This window comes from Sebastes fasciatus, chromosome 2, assembly GCF_043250625.1.
Source record: "Sebastes fasciatus isolate fSebFas1 chromosome 2, fSebFas1.pri, whole genome shotgun sequence".
NCBI lineage: Eukaryota > Metazoa > Chordata > Actinopteri > Perciformes > Sebastidae > Sebastes > Sebastes fasciatus.
Window position 1 is genome coordinate 15,894,892 of NC_133796.1, and position 17,245 is coordinate 15,912,136.

Sequence of the window (17,245 nt, forward strand, 5' to 3'; positions counted from 1 at the left end):
AAGCAGGGGATGCTTTAGGGCGTGGCAACCTTGTGATTTACAGGTCGCTACCACGGCGTTGTCCGGTCTTGGTGTTGTCCGTGTTTCGGTCCTACAGCTTTAACCCTTTCACAGTGTGTTTTCAGTTCATGAAAGCTAATTATAACCTTTTTGGTTGCCTAAAAATGTCTTATTCAGCATTTGGTTGTACTTAGCTCCACCCTCTCATGTCACTTCTGGTTGCAAATAACCAAGATGGCAACGGCCAAAATGCCGAACTTGAGGCTTCAAAACGGCGGTCCACAAACCAATGGGTGACGTCACGGTTACTACGTCCACTTCTTATATACAGTCTATGTGTTTAGCAAGTTTAATGTTTACTGGGGCTGTCCTCGACCATAGAAATCCTTAGTTGACTAACACTCATAGGATTTTGTTGACTAATTGATTAGTTGATTTAATCAACGGATCTGTAAAACTGAGTTTCTGCACAAAGAATCACACAGAAGCAAAAGAGCAAAAAATTAAGAAGGGGCAGCCCTAATGTTTACCATGACATCCTCATTGTTTAGCGTGCTAGCGTGCATTACACTTGCTAATTAGCACAGGCTAATGGGAATGTTTTGCAGGTCATAAACCAAAGTATTGGACAAACTGACCCGATGATGGGTTTAAATTAAAAGAATCACCAAAGTTAGCATGGCTAGAAAACAAAAACAGAAAGTCAGATCAATATTAGTGAGCCTGGTCCCAAAGCTAGGTGTGAACTGATCTTTTATGTAGTTAAGAGACATAATCATAATGTTATAAATCATTAAACTATTATCATATTTCAGGTATGCTGCACAAACCTGCCTAGATTGCTGTTATTATCTGTCTAAAACGCTTTCTTGCATTCACTGTCAGTCTAAGCTTGTAGTTAGATGACATCATCACTGGATCTATTATATGTTGTCTACTTGATCACAAAACAGGTCTCGGCTCGCTGAGGCGGCCATAACAAGTAGCACATGGCGAATTCTCTCTCTGATGTATTTTTCCCTTGAAGAGAATATCTGGTTCAGATTAATCAATCATTGTGCAACAACCTCATGCTGAGAAACAAACGCAGTCATACACACACATGCACTTGCATCAGTCTGGAAATACTGTACATACAGGATGGACAGCCGGCTTCTAATGCAATGTACTTTGAATAAAATGAGACTGGATTTATTGGCAAATAGGTCTGACAAGAATCTGCTTTAGTATCTTATTTTATTGTGCTGTTTGTGTGTGCGTTGAGAGAGAGAGAGAGTGCAGCCAACAGTGGACTGTCCAAAGTGATGAAGCAGATGGTAATCACAGTCTAGACAGGCAGGGCAGAGAGGAGGAAGGCGAGGAGGAGATATAGGCCTTCCTCGCTGTTATACCAACCACCCACAGGAACAACAATTTTTAAGCCGTTTTCAAAGACTCCACTGCACAGATTTCTGCAATGCGAAAAGCAGGCAGTCAAATTATCACGGTAGCGCATCATGATGAACCAACAGTACCAGACTAGAATATTAATACGTTGGGGGGGAAAAAAAGGAGTGTGTGTTACTGTAAGTCAAAACGTTTGCTGCATATTTACTACCTCACATATTCTGGTCGTTATGTGAACAGCACTGTTTTCTGCTCACAGATGATATAGAAATATGAGAAAGCCTCAAATGGCCAGAAATATGACCTATAACCCAGTGAGCTTCCCAAACACCCCCACATCGTCTGGCTGTATGTGCTCCAGTGCTGTTCTCTCTCTACCTGTGGGAAAACAAGCAGATTTCCCCTCTGACAATGCCTGCAGTGTTCTTGCATCTTCTAACATAACAATCAATAAGAACTCATCTCACTTCGCTGACACAGTTTTTAACCTGAGTTTAAGACCACCAACCCACAAACATTTAAATTCACAGCGCATTTGTATCGACGGGCCTTCTGAATACTGAAGGGCGCCACAGCAGCATCTTTATGTAAAAGAGCATATTCTGTCAATAACGCTGGATAATCACAGGCTGCAGGGGGGCTGCACACAGCCCTCTGCGAAGCCTGATATAGCACAGTACAGTCATGACACAAATACCAAGCACACATCTGTATTCTTTACAACACAACACAAACCCCACAATCGTTTTCTGACCACCAAATTGACTTGATTAATGGGAGTATCATTTAATTTCATGTTGTAAAACTGAGTGCCTTTAAAGAGGTGGAGAGCTGAACTGAGGATGTGAACCTGGAGTTTATAAGAGGGACACTGATGTAGTTATTCTCACATTAACGGCAATTCATTAATTAAGGAATGATATGAGACATGATGAATCATTTGGACACTGAAAGACATTTAATGCTCAAGTCACACAAGTTCAGTGGAGTGCTTGCGCCCTCTAGTGTCAGAATTGTACGTTTTTAGTTTAAAACTTTTACTCATAATTCACAGTTTCTGAATCTATTCAATCAAAACAGCATCAGCGGCTCACTTGAGGACACAGGAGACACCTTTTATTGGTATAAATCAAATCATTGTCATTTGATTGAGGGGTATTAAACGGCTAGGTTCTTATCTGAAATCTTCCTATTTTCCCATCTCATGCACTTCCTCTATCTATTCCAATTATCCTTTACATTAATTAATCCAAAAACAACCAGACAAAAAGCAATAATATTTATGTGAAGATCTGGTACTCACTGTATAATCTTGTCATAATAAATAGTCAAAATATATATATAGCCGACAGCTTCTCTCTGAATTAGGTTTAGTATGCTAATTAAATAATGCAAATGAGTTCTTGTCACAAGTTGTTTTTGTCTCTCTCTGTGTGTGTGTGTGTGTGTGTGTGTGTTTGTATTACTCACATTGTGGGGATAAAATGTATTCACACAGTCACATTATAGAGACTCACTTCACATTTTGTGGGCAAACAACTGTTACCCACTACTAAACCGTTATTTTTCAAAGTCCCCCTCCAGCCAAAAATCTGTTTTGCGTATTGTTACTTCACTTGGATGTTTGAGCTTCAGAATGATGATAGAAGACTGTTTTCCAATTCATCTGGAAAGTTTCTCTGTGCTCACCTTGTGTACGTACGAGCAGGATTTTGTGACACCACAACTGTTTTGGAAGCCAATGATGGTCCAATATGCAATTTACACAAATGTGATGTGGATACTTGAAGTCCCCGGTCCGCATACACAGAGAATGGACTTTTCAGTTGCATCCAGCAGTGAAGCTTTTTATTCATAGATTAGAATTTGTAGGTTTAGTGGCTCCGAAACCTTTTCATGTCAAGAACCCCTAAACTGACACAAATTAGACCACAAACCCCAATTTGATAAGATTTTGCTTTAAGATGTTTTATTACAGAATGTGTATGAAACCCATGACCAAAAATGGTCATACATTTGTCATTGTGTTACTTTTGGATGGAATTAAAGTGAAAATAAATGATTCCCCTGTTTTTTTGCTGGGGAAAGCCACTGAGCTAGTTTATCAAACCTTTTTTGGTTGAATACAAATAAGATAAGATAAGCATTTATTGAATAACCAAATTATAATAATTCAAAGCAAAGAAGCCTATTTTTACAAGTCTTAAAACATGTCTGGAGGGGGTCTCAAAGCTTCAGTAGGCAACATGTTTTTGGCATCATTGGGCAAAAATTCCATAATAACCTTTCTGCATGTTGTAATTCAAGTGTTCTGAGAGATAATTAGACTTCTGACACCATAAACCATGAGGAGACACCTCCTCACGGCTCTGTTTTCAGGCTTTAAAACATCTAGCACATGTCAGAAGACTTTGACCAATCACAGGTCATTTCACAGAGAGAGAGAGCGTTCCTATTGGCTGTGCTCCAGCTGGTGGGCGGTGCTTGGTACTTCCTCAGCAGATCTCAACAAAGCTGCCGGGTCACAAACTTTCTCATTTTGCAGCTAAACAATACACTACAAGATGTTTCTGAAAACATTTGAGGTGAGAAATAGGCATTACAGTAACAGAATATTGATTCATATTTGATTGGCGCTGCCTAGTTTGACCGTTTGATCGGAGTTCGCGAGTGATTGACAGCTGCTCATAAACAGCAGACTCCAGCTCGGCTCTGATTGGTTGTTTTCCTCCGGTCTGTGAAATCTTGTAGATGCCATTAGGAGCACCGGAGGACACCGGAGAAACATTTTTCACATTACCAGTCTCATGCACTACTGTCAGGATATAGTGACCGTTTTATAAAAAATAACTTTTTTTAATCATATTTGCTCCATTTCTACCCACTGCAGCTTTAAATACAGGACTAAATGTAGCCTACTTACGTTCCACCACTAAGTTTATCAATCTTTTTGTTTTGAATAAGATAAGATATGCCTTTATTGAATATCAGATAAATTATAGGCATACAAAGCAAAGTATTTTCACATGTCTTAAAGGTCCAATATTGTAAAAAGTGAGATTTTCATGTCTTTTACATTATAAAGCAGTTTTAAGTGCCTTATAAATACTGTTAAAGTCCGTGTAAAGTAAAAATAAATATGCATTCTGGGTTTGTCACACCACCAGAAAATGTGTTACTAACCACCCAGCCAAATTTGAATGGTAAAAAAATTAGAAAATGGGCATGATATGGGACCTTTATAACATGTCTGGAGGGGGTCTTAAAGGGGACATATCATGCTCATTTTCAGGTTCATACTTGTATTTTGGGTTTCTACTAGAACATGTTTACATACTTCAATGTTTAAAAAAAACTTTATTTTCCTCATGCTGTCTGCTTGAATATACCTGTATTTACTCTCTTGCCTGAAACGCTCCGTTTTAGTTCATTTCAACTGAATTGCAACGGAATTGCGTTGCTAGGCAACAGCTTGGGTCCATGTTTACTTCCTGTCAGCTGATGTTATTTACATACACTGCAACAGGAAATAAACTGGGACAAATTTAGAATGTTTATGTTTAAAACCGTGTAATGGTCTAAATATTGTTGAATTGAAATTGAATTTAATTGTATATTTGTGACATCACAAATGGACAGAAATCCTAACGGCTTCTTTCAAAACACACAATTTCTGAATACGGCCTGTGTGTATTTCTCTGTATATTGAGCGTTTTGATAGTTTAACAGTATTTATAAAGCATTTAAACCTGCTTTTACAATATAAAACACATGAAAATCTCACTTTTTTACAATATGGGACCTTTAAAACATGTCTGGAGGGGGGTCTTAATGGAGTCCTCATGCCATAATACAATCCTGTCGTTCAGGTGCAGACAGCGCCACCTGGTGGATTTTGTTAATGCCATACAAAATGTGTGTTTTACAGTAAAAAATGTCTATTTTTTGTTGCTTGATATTAAAATAAAACAATAATAGATCATCTAAAAGGCATCTTTAAATTAGCACCATGTTGTGGCATATAGGCATGCTGTAATAATAGTCAGTATCAAAGGCTGTAAAAGCTTGTTTAAAACATCAGTATTCCTTTAATAAAGACCACATTAAAGAGGATGTTTGATGGCTATAGTGGTGAATTGCACTAAAGTCAGCCACATCCCGCCTTTTTACTTGTGTCGTTGAGGAGGAGCTCAGTTGTTTTTTCATTCACGTCAGCCGTTCATGTTTATGTAGAGCGAGCACAAGCGCGAGCCCGACGCTGACTTTCGTTGACTTAACGGCCACAGGTGTCGCTGTTAACAAGCATTTCTGAATCTTACAAACAGTCCCTTTAATCCTGCTTTATAATGTAAAAGACCTGAAAATCTCACTTTTTACAATATGGGCCCTTTAAGACATGTCTGGACTTGGGTCTTAATGGAGTCCTCATGCCAAATCCAGTCCTGTTGTTGTAGGGTGCAGACAGCGCCACCTGGTGGATTTTGTTAATGCCATACAAAATGTGTGTTTTACAGTAAAAAATGTCTAGTTTTTTGTTGCTTAATATTAAAATAAAACAATAATAGATTATCTAAAAGGCATTTGTTAAATCAGCACCATGTTGTGGCATCTAGGCAGGCTGTAATAACAGTCAGTATGAAAGGCTGTAAAAGCTTGTTTAAAAACATCAGCATTCCTTTAATAAAGACCACATAAAGAGGATGTTTGATGGCTATAGTGGTGAATTGCACTAAAGTCAGCCACATTCCGCCTTTTTACTTGTGTCGTTGAGGAGGAGCTCAGTTGTTTATTCATTCACGTCAGCCCCTCTCAGCCTTCCCTTCCCTCCTTCCTGCTACACACACACACTCTCACCGGGGGGACCCGCCGTCCTAACTGTTCTTTACCACACTGAAATATTACCCACAATCACGCCGCCACCATAAACCGCTTTTGGAATCAGGTGAGTTGCTGATTTTTTAATGTTTTTTAACGACGATAGAGGGGGAAATGTAATATGTTAGCCGCTGTGAGGGGTTTGACTTGTCCGGCCCCGGCGAGGCTGAGGAGGAGGAGGTGGAGGAGGAGGTGTTTCAACCGTAACTTATTAAATTCCTCCTGTGACCAGCACAGAAACATGTATGTAGCTATGGCGGTTTAAATAACCCGTTGCGTTTTTGAAACGGCTGTCTTTTTCAAACCGCTGTTTTTTTAAAAAACGCTATACTGGTGAAACACAAACGGTCGATGTAGGTCAACAACTAACAGTCAAAATGTCGTCTTTTCTTTTTTTACTTCCACATTCTCTCATTGCCACAAACAGATGGCGTCGAGAGAGAGAGGAGGAGAGGAGGAGGGGGATGGAGAGAATGGGGGAAAGAAAGAGACGCATAAAGGAGAAGGGGCTACAACACACTAGCCCGGGTCTGCCCATCACTGAGCTATACAGTAGAGTGTATATACATACAGCAGCTTCTGGGAGGACGAGATGTCTTCAGTAGGCCTGTCTTCAACAAAGTTTTTTGCTGTTAAGTTGACGGGGCCTTTTCTTTTTAAAGATACAGCGCGAGTTTTGGTTTATTTTTTAACCGGTGGAAGATGCACTGCAGCAGATAACCTGTAGCCCCTGTAGAGGAGAGACAGACAGGCAGGCAGGCAGGCCACCACCACCAGTTGTCTGAGTCCTCACCGGGCTGTCAGAGATCACTGATAGGACCACAGGTATCCTCCACTGCTCTAATGAGGGCACTGCATCTGCTGTCAAAGGATGGGATGTGAAGTACTGTATGTATGGATGTCTGTCTGCATATATATACTCTTATTTCATGCATTTAAACCTGCATATTTTTTGGCATCATTGGGCGAAAAATCCATAATAACCTTTCAGCATATTGTAATTCAAGTGTTCTGAGAGACTTCTGCACCTCCTCATGAAAAAATCTAGCCTGTGACGGGACACTTTGGCCAATCACAGGCCATTTCAGAGAGAGAGAGAGCGTTCCTATTGGCTGTGCTCCGGCTGGTGGGCGGTGCTTGGTATTTCCTCAACTTATCTCAACATGGCATTCCTACATTCCTACTCTAATGTTATCTGTCTTCCTTAAACCAGCAGTAGGCAGAACATTTTTAGCATTATTGGGCAAAAATCCCATAATAACCTTTCAGCATATTGTAATTCAAGTGTTCTGAGAGACTTCTGCACCTCCTCATGACTTTAAAAAAGCTAGCCTGTGATGGGAAACTTTGGCCAATCACAGGCCATTTCAGAGAGACAGAGAGAGCGTTGCTATTGGTTGTGCTCCAGCTTGTGGGCGGTGCTTGGCATTTCCTCAACTGATCTCAACATGGCGGCCGGGTCACAAACTTTCTCATTTTACAGCTAAACAGTACACTACAAGATGTTTCTGAAAACATTTGAGGCGAGAAATAGGCATTACAGTAACAGAATATTGATTCTAGGGATGTCCATCCTTACACGTGTAAATCAATCCAGGTCGGTGTCCCATGCGCGCTCACGTGTGGCTACGCTGTTCAGACTCAGACTTTAACACAAACTACACGGAAGCACCAAAAAAACGCAAAGTTAAATCTAGTGAAGCCTGTCTGTTAAGCAGTGTTGACCGCGGCCGTAGTCCGCGGGGGAGACCGTAGCTTTGGTCTCCAGGGCCGGAGTCTCTGCTGTACTCTGCTCCTCTGCCTGCCTGCTTGCCTTCACTAACACACCGCGCGCGTTCTCGCTATTTCGCTCCACTCTAACGTGCATGCGCGCACACTACACACTGCAGAAGAGTTAGTTTAGCTCTGAGAATATCTAGTGAATGTACAGTGGACGTTTGTGCAGAAATAAATGCTGCAGCTCCTCCAGACCAACAGAGGTTTCCCGTGTCTTGTGAAGTGACGGGGCTCCGCAGCGAGAAACGTTATCGTCTCCGACCAAATCTCAGGTGTCTCCCCCGTTCCTTATGACCGCGGTCGGGAAGCTTAGGCAGGAAAAGCCAACACTAGGATCAGCATTGACTGATGGAGAGATCCTCACTGTTGAGCGATGCTCGTTCATGTCTATGTAGAGCGAGCACAAGCGCGAGGCCGATGCTGACTTTCGTTGACTTAACAACCACAGGTGTCGCTGTTAACAAGCATTTCTGATTCTTACAAACAGTCCCTTTAAGAGTACACTACAAGATGTTTCTGAAAACATTTGAGGCGAGAAATAGTCATTACAGTAACAGAATATTGATTCATATTTGATCATCGCTGCCTAGTTTGACCGTTTGATTGTAGTTAGTGAGTGATTGACAGCTGCTCAGAGACGGCTGGCTCCAGATCGGCTCTGATTGGTTGTTTTCTTCCCGTCTGATGATACATGTCCACAGGGGCGTTTTTTTATCCTGAGGGATCACCTCGCTTCCCAGCATTGGACGCTTGATGGGCTGCCACTAGAGACAAGTCACTATTAGGCACCTGATTGGGCCTCGTGAGCTGCTGCTCCCAGCTTTCAAACCAGAAACGATATGGCGGCACGTTTGGAAACTTTCTTCTCTCATTTCACGAAAGCACTTCACCGAAATGTGTCTCTGAAAACATTTTATGTGAGAAATGAGCCATGTGGTTTCTGAATCTGTCTTTATTTTGGATCGACAAGGCTTAGTTTAAAAGTGTCTGGAGTTTCCAGAGGAGGTGAGTCGCGTTGGACGCCCGTGATTTGCATAAAGTAGCCTAGACCTCAACTTTAAGCAAATGAGGAGCGGGCGTCGTGACGGTCCGTCTCTCGAATCGTGCCACCACGCTACCAGAATGCATTGCACAGCTGCTTACATAGACATGAAGGGGAAATGTGGAAAGGACGGCGGCTGTGGACACGTACAGAAATCTTGCAGATGCCATTGGGAGCACCGGAGGACATGATGTTTTTCACATTACATGTCTTATGCACTACTGTCAGGATATAGTGACTGTTTTATAAAAACATATTTTTTTTAATCATATTTGCTCCATTTCTACCCACTACAGCTTTAAGTGCAAAACAAGTATGAGTAATGACACCGCTGACCCCTTGCATACCTGCCATGCAGCGTCTAACCATGTAATGTAGATGGTGCACTGACCGCATGCAGCAAGGCAGCTGCATACTGTGCATACCAGTCGGCAGCCCGCGGCCTATAGATGTGCTCCGATGCAGTTCAGTGTCAGTGCACTTAAGAAGCTGGCAGTAATTAAAAAGACATCCTCCTCTCGTGGTCTATGGGTCATCTGATTGATGGTCATGTAGATGGAAATATTCAGATGACTCAGCATCGTTCGACCAAGGTATCGCTCACTGCCATCATGCAGATCTTGATTCCCGCTGCAGTTCTCGACTGTTTGCAGTTTTGAAAGTGACCCATTTCTGCTGTCAGCTGGTGCAGACGCGCGTCCTGAAATGACACTTTGACTAAACTGATTTAATCATCTCAGTGCCCAAGGGAGTGAAGGGTGTCAACCATCTCTATCTCAACTCACCCTTCTCTAGTGTTACAGTAACCTTTTGTCAGGTGATCCTGTTTCATTGCAGCTCTTATATTGAGCATCCCCAGTCATTTTGGTTGTCCTTTTTCTGCTTGGTCAAGTGATGCTGGCCTGGTATTTTCTAGCACGGGGGAAAGAAAATCGATTCACCTATGTAGCGTTTTTTTTTTTTTTGTACAAATTTTAAATTTATTTTTTAATGCCAGAATCGTTATATTTGCTTCATTTGAGTCTATGCAAAGGTAGAAGGAAGTTACCGCTTTTATTGTTGTAGTCTGAGTAACGTGACGTCATATCCATCAACCAAAACAAACCTGCACCCTCACATGTTAAATCCAACGTGGTAAACACTACACATACTGTAAAGTATGGAAACACTTTGGGTTTCACACAATGCAGGAAAAGCAGAGCTAGACATCATGGCTAAAGCTGCATGCTAACTCTGTCATGGACAGGAAACGTTATCGTATAGTAACGGTCAAGCCAGCCGTCACTCTCATCTCCGTGGTCAAATCAGCCAACGCTACAACTGCAGAGCACCCATATACTGACATTTATGTTAAAAACATTCAAACAGCCCTGATGGAGCTGACCATGGATGTATAAAGAGAACGGAGCTAACGGTAAGAGCTAGCGACAGACTTGGCGAAGTTAGCGGAAGTATACACACGTTCAGTTTTCAAAATAAGGTGTTAACAAAGGGAGCTGTTTATACAAAATACATATCTGCAAATAATATTGATTGGATTATATTCACCATAAGTATAAAATATTACATGTCCCTTATAAATTAAAGGAAAATACCACTAATTTGTGGGGAAAATGTATTTATTCTTTTATTTTTGGGTTGCTGGAAAAAATGTAATTAATAATGCCTGACAATGAATGATATATTTTGACTTCAGGACATCTCTGACTACATACATGCTGAAAATCAATAATTTTTACTGTATCAATATAGATATTTTCCAAATTAAACTTCCCTAGTAGTGTATGATTCAACTTTTTCCCATGGTCTAGTGTTGAAAAAGTTAACAAAAATAGCAATAAATCTTAATATTGAATCGCAATACTTGTAGAATAACAATACTTAAAAATCACAATACATATCGAATCGGCATCCAAGTATCATGATACTATCAAATCGAGAGATAGGTGAATCGTCCCAGCCCTAGTATTTTCTCAGTGTCTTCTAAAAAGTGCATTTATTGCTGTACTTTTTTTCCCTGTATTGTGGAGCAGCTCCAGTGAATGACCAGTTATGGCCACATCATTGAGCTCTCTGCCTCCCTGAATGCAGCTTTCAGCCTCTTTGACTTACACTGTTTGACGATAACCTCTCCAGTCGTTTTTTTGCTTGAAGGCACCTCGCCAAATATTAATTTGCAAACTTGCTGTCTCTCAGCTGGCTGCTATATTTGTTGTCTTCCGTGTTAACCTTGTGTTAATGGTGTGTCTAATCTGCTCTGCTTATCAGAAAATCTCTTCATGTATTGTGCTCGGTGATGAATGATACAGGCATTGTGTTTTGGTATTTGGACCAGACTTATTTAATTTGTAATGTTAAAAGATTGATTGATGATGATAGAATAGTCTTTTTGACATTATGTATGATGATCCGATTAAATAGTCGTCTGAAAAATTGTCAAGCTCGACAAAAATCACAGGCAAGCTCTCAGCAATTCGGGCTCGTACTTTTTGAATTTATGCCTCCAAGTTTAACAGTACAGTTTTTTATTTCTTGGCCAGCTTTAGTTGTACAGTGATGAATGAATTTCCCCAAGTTTAAATCGATAATGTGTTATTACACTGCTGCTGCTACTACACAATCTGTATGCTACCCAGGTGATCGTAAGCCATTCGTCCGTGGATCATCAGCGGCAGGTTGGCTGTGTTGAATGAGGTCCAGAGCATAAACCAAATCAGGACATCCACAATATGCATAAAAAACTGAACAAATCATCTTAACCCACACTGAAAATTAGACACACCTCTTGTAAATGAAGATAAATGAAAATTAGCTGTTCCCTTTTTTTCCTCTCTCCCTCCTTTCTTTTCCAGTATGTGGGAATATAGCTGTGGTAAAAGGTTTAGAATAGCTGATGATGGTGTCAGCACATTGCAGCGCTCGGCTGTGCTGCAGGCACGGTTTAAAAAAAAAAAAAGAGGCTGATGTTTCTGGAAGCACAAAGGCCTAATGTGTAGGGCCTGTTTGTTACAGCCAAGCTGAACGACCTCCACAGTGTAATGCCACTTTGTTTGTATGCGCTGTATGAGTGTAATGTGTAGGCCTATTTGAACACCGCAATACTCCGGCCTTCTGGGAAAATGAGGCCTGCGACATTGAATTGTTTGTAAATGACACCAAAATTTAGCTTTGTGTCATTAAATGGGCTTACAGCTTTCTCTGGCTTCATTAATAATAAATGCAACTTGTTATTTTCCCATTGCGTAACAGACAACTGTTTGGTTGAGGCGTTGGCATGTTTAAATGTTTCGCTAATAACACAACTGTCAGAGCACATTATCTGACTGTTGGACCATGTGAATAAATATGAATATGTTTCGAAGAAAAAACAGCATTGTCAAATGTTATCACTTGTGAGAAATACAAGTGTTGGTTTTTAGAGACAATGGGCAAAATATGATCTAGATTTAATCGAGACTCATCTGTCACTTTTTGATGATTTAACAAATGCTGATGCCAAATTCTCCTTTAACGTCCTGTATTTTACCCAGTGGGGGTCCTCTGTTGCCTCTGAGAAGTGAAGCCAATGAGAAAGTGCCTTAAACTTGCATTCTTTCTAATAGTCGGCAGGGGGAGACTCCTCTGGTTGCAAAAAGAAGTCTGATTGTATAGAAGTCTATGAGAAAATGACCCTACTTCTCACTTGATTTATTACCTCAGTAAACATTGTAAACATGAGTTTATGGTCTCAATCGCTATTTTCAAGTCTTCTTCAGTACAGAATGATGTTCATTTAGTAAATTATGGTCCCATTTACAGTCAAATAGACGGTAAAGCAGGGTATGCTTTAGGGCGTGGCTACCTTGTGATTGACAGGTCGCTACCACGGCGTTGACCGGTCTGGGAGTTGTCCGTGTTTTTGGGTTAAACTTTGTCTTATTCAGCATTTGGTTGTGCATAGCTCCACCCTCTCGTTTCACTTCTGGTTGCAAAAAAACAAGATGGCGACGGCCGAAATGCCGAACTCGAGGCTTCAAAACGACAGTCCAGAAACCAATGGATGACATTACAGTGACTACATCTACTTCTTATATACAGTTTATGATATCACCTAATATCCGTAACGAATGTCAGGGATACTTTTTTCGACAGGCCAATGGTTTGGCTCGAGGGGTGGTGGTGACGGTTCATTCTGAAATATCTCGACAACTATTGCATTTTTTTCCATGATATATGACATTCGTTGTCCTCGCCCTCTTAGCACCACCAGCAGGTACATTTTTGTCACTTATTCTGTGAACCATCTCAACATCTATGGAATGGATTGGCACAAAATTTTGTGCAGACATTCATGGTCCTCAAAGGCTGAATTCTACTGACTTTGGTCACTTTTCCTCAAGCGCCACCATAAGGTTGGCATTTGTGACTTGAGTGAAATGTCTCGACAAGTATTGCATGGATTGCTATGAATTTGGTGCACTTATTCATGTATGAATAAATAAACTGTAGTAACTTTGGTGATCCCTTAAAGGTGCAATATACCTGTAGTCAATATTCAGAGCATTAATATCGCAGCAATCAACTATTTTCTATGTAAAGATATAGTGTAGAAGTAATGTCTACCAGAGCAGAGAATGAAGTCACTCTCCCTCTGTGTGTGTGTCCGTGCTTTGTTGACATCGCCGGGCCGGCTGCATGAGCCTTTTAATGCATGTGAGCATGCCCCACTGGCTCGCTAAATGCCAACGCTCTGCAATGCACACACGGCGGTTACAGCTGATAACGCTGTCCCGACCTACGGTGCTGTCACGGAAGCATAGCACCCACCCTCCAGGTTCCCCTTCAGGTAAACACTGTTAGCTCTGGCAGCACTTTTGCCTTTGTTTAAACTGTTAGCGCTGTTAGCACAGTTATCTGTGAGCCACCGGCTCAGCCGTCGCCATATTGAGAGCTGTGCGAAGGCAATAGCAATGCTCCCAATATTGCATTTAACACCTTTAACTTTTAATCTAACGCCATCATCATGTCAAATTTAAAATTTTGCCCGATACGTTTTATGACCTGCAAAACGAATGTAATTCCCATCAGCCTCAGCTGTACTTTGTGTTTTGTGCTAATTAGCAAATGTTAGCATGCTAACACGTTAAATGAAGATGTTTAATATAGCTGTTTAGCTCAAAGCAGCGTATTCACAGAGCTGCTAACATGGCTGTAGTCCCTTAGTCTTGTTATTTATACAAGTTGTGTTCATATAACTGGCAAAATAGCTGTCTCTGTTTGCTGCTGTTAAATAAGTGAAGTATTTGAAAAATACCACTATAAAATGACTGTTTTAGTACATAATATTCTGCTTCATGAAGTCAGTGTTTGCAGAAGGAGTTTTTAATAGACAACTCCAGTATGTAATGCTTATTAGGTGCGAGTCATGCCTGTCAGTTTTGGTTTCGCTGCTGGACTGGCTAAATGCTGTCCTCGCCAGCTTTTACTGTGTGAAGTTGTTACTAGTTGTCTGGTGAGTCGCTTTGTCAGTCAGTCCTCCCCAATCCTGCCAAATTCTCTGTGTGAAAAACCTTAGCCGTTGAACTTGTTTTGCTGCAGTTTAACAGGGCGTGATATCGTACAATCTGTTAATTACTTTATAGTTGAAATTATTAGTAGTACAAAATTGGAGTATTTCTGTTCTTATGTGTAAAGACGACTGTTTTCATCTCATCGTTTGCTCATTTTTGTCTCTTTTTCAACCTGATTGCATCCTGATTATTAGCCTCTGTACTGCGTCATGATCAGACCATGACAATAATGGTATTGTGTGTTCAGTCGCATAACCACATTCAGTGTTGGCCTTCAGCCTTTATGTCTCTGCGAGCCTCTGTTCACTTAGCTAACTACCACTTTCTTGCATGGTGCAGAGCTGTGGCCTAGTTCATGCCCTCTTGAATGTAATTTTAGCTGTGTGTGTGTGTGTGTGTGTGTGTGTGTGTGTTTGTTTGAGTGCATGCATTGTGTGTATGTGTTTTGTCTCCTTCTCTTATCGTCTCTGTTTCCCGTCCTCTCTGTCCTCTCACACTGTTCCTGTGTCTGTCTCCGTCAGTGATGAGGCTTTTGTCATGACACTGTGCATCACACTAGTGATGCTGGGGGGTAGTTACCTCAGTAGTTTTACAGTTTGTGATGTATGTTCAGCTGAGCTGCACCTCTGTGTGGACGGGCGGTGTTATTCTCGAGGGAGTCGGAGACAGTACAGCCATTTTACAGTGTTGCTTTGATTGACGCCTGGTGTTGCTCAGTCATTACTGCTGATGTCGGGTTTACGCTGAGGCTGTGAATGGGTGAAAAGTAGCCGTACTGGAGAATTGGACAATGAAGTTGCTGGTTAAATGTCTTTTTTTAAAGATTAAAACGAGCATGAGGCCTTCTAGATTCAATTTTGTGGCACATAAGGAATACTCAGAGGGCAAAACTCGGGAAGAATTAATTACCAGTTTGTACCAGTAACAGTGTGACCATCACATAGTCCTCCAGAGTGCACTTTATTTTTACACTATAAAATTTCCCATTCAGTGTAGGGCTGCACGATTATGGCCAAAATGCTAATCACGATTATTTTTGATCAATATTGATATCACAACTATTCATTGATTTTAGCGACATGTTTTTATTGCACTTTCACATTAAAATAAACAGAGCACTGTTTTCACTTCCATGCTGTGCTACGTTCCTGCTAATGTACACACTAGGGCTGCACGATGTTCGAAAAAAAACTGACATTGCAATATTTTTTTTCTGCTATATATATATATATATTGCTATATGAAAAAATACAGTGATTTCACCCTACCCCTTTGTTAGCTACATTTTAAAGTGCACTTTAAAATTAGCAACAATAAGAGCTAGATAAACATATTTATGCTCTTAATTTAATCATAAACACATTTGTTGTATAGATAATATCTATAACCCAAAGTGAAGCCAAAACATCTCAATCACCGGCTGGTGGCTGGCTGGTAGTTTAGGAAGCGCTAGATGTGATATGCAACAGAGTTTTCTATCAACAGAACGTGCATTTTAAATGTCAGTATCGCAGACGATCATGTTCCTTTTAATTGTGGGAAGCCAAAATTGTGATTGCGATTAATATTCGATAAATTGTGCAGCCCTAATTCAGTGTGTATCTTGGTTACAAAAATTCTAGGGGACCATATTGTTTGTTTATGTTATGTATTTTATTTTACTGTTGGCCAACATGTAATTTTTGATTTTTGAAACTCTCAAATATCAGCATCAGCCTCAAAAATCCAGATCTGGTCAAGCTATAATAGATAGATATTATGGCTGCCTTTAAGGAGTTAAGACAGTTTATTATAATGTATTATTCATTTTTGTTAAAAAAAAAAAAAAAAAAAAAGAACGTAATGACCAAGCCATCAGATCCTAGAATAAAAATAAGTAGTAAACAAGCATATCCACCCCAGTAATGTCTTCACAACTTGGCTCAGTGCATCCAGTCCTCTGACGGTGCTGCCGGGTTCACTCAGTGTGCAAGATGCTGAGAATCAGCTGTGATGATGGAGCTTGCAGCACAAAAACGTAATGCAAATAGATTCACATTGAGCAGACATTTAATCCAAAAGATGCTGCGAGGTGTCGAATTTCTTAGAATCTAGGCTGATGGTAGATAGATTAAATCTCACTATACAAATATTCTATGGGAGTAGGGCAACATTTCCATTTGAAGCCTCAAGTGTCTGAACTGCTTGTCAGATGTTCGAATAGCTTCGGAAACCGGATTAGTGGGACTTTGTATCTAATTGTGACTATTTTGACCGATATTGCAATTGCGATATTAGAGGGAATCATTATTTTTACATCATTATTCTCATTTTCATTGCAAAACATATAAAAATTATTATGATGTGATTTTTTGCAGTAATCTGTACCAAACAAAGATGTTGGCTGTGGCCAGCTGTGCGGAAGTGAGAAAGGACCCATGATTTGAACTTTTCTGTCTAGCTCTCTTCTTAAAATTAGTTAACAATACACACTTTTCATGTGAACAACTGACTGTAACACAATGAGTGTCTTCGCGGAGAGACTGTCTGAAAATGTGCACATTTATCACCGCATTTAAACGATATTGCGTCTCCCCCTTCTCTGTGACGGCCGGCTTTTCACTCCGCCGTTCAGAAA

General features: G+C 40.6%; 1 protein-coding gene across 3 annotated transcripts in view; it reads left to right on the plus strand.

The window, feature by feature from the left end:
• The first annotated feature begins 6,188 nt into the window (after window positions 1-6,188).
• Window positions 6,189-17,245, plus strand: part of znf710b (zinc finger protein 710b) — a 33,621-nt gene continuing 22,564 nt past the window's right edge. The window contains exon 1 of one of the 3 annotated variants that reach the window (XM_074611527.1): window positions 6,189-6,328. The gene's annotated coding sequence lies outside the window, so the exon portion shown is untranslated. Of the gene's footprint in view, window positions 6,329-6,953; window positions 7,150-17,245 lie in introns of those variants that run through there. The other 2 variants (XM_074611533.1, XM_074611538.1) reach the window with 2 other exon arrangements.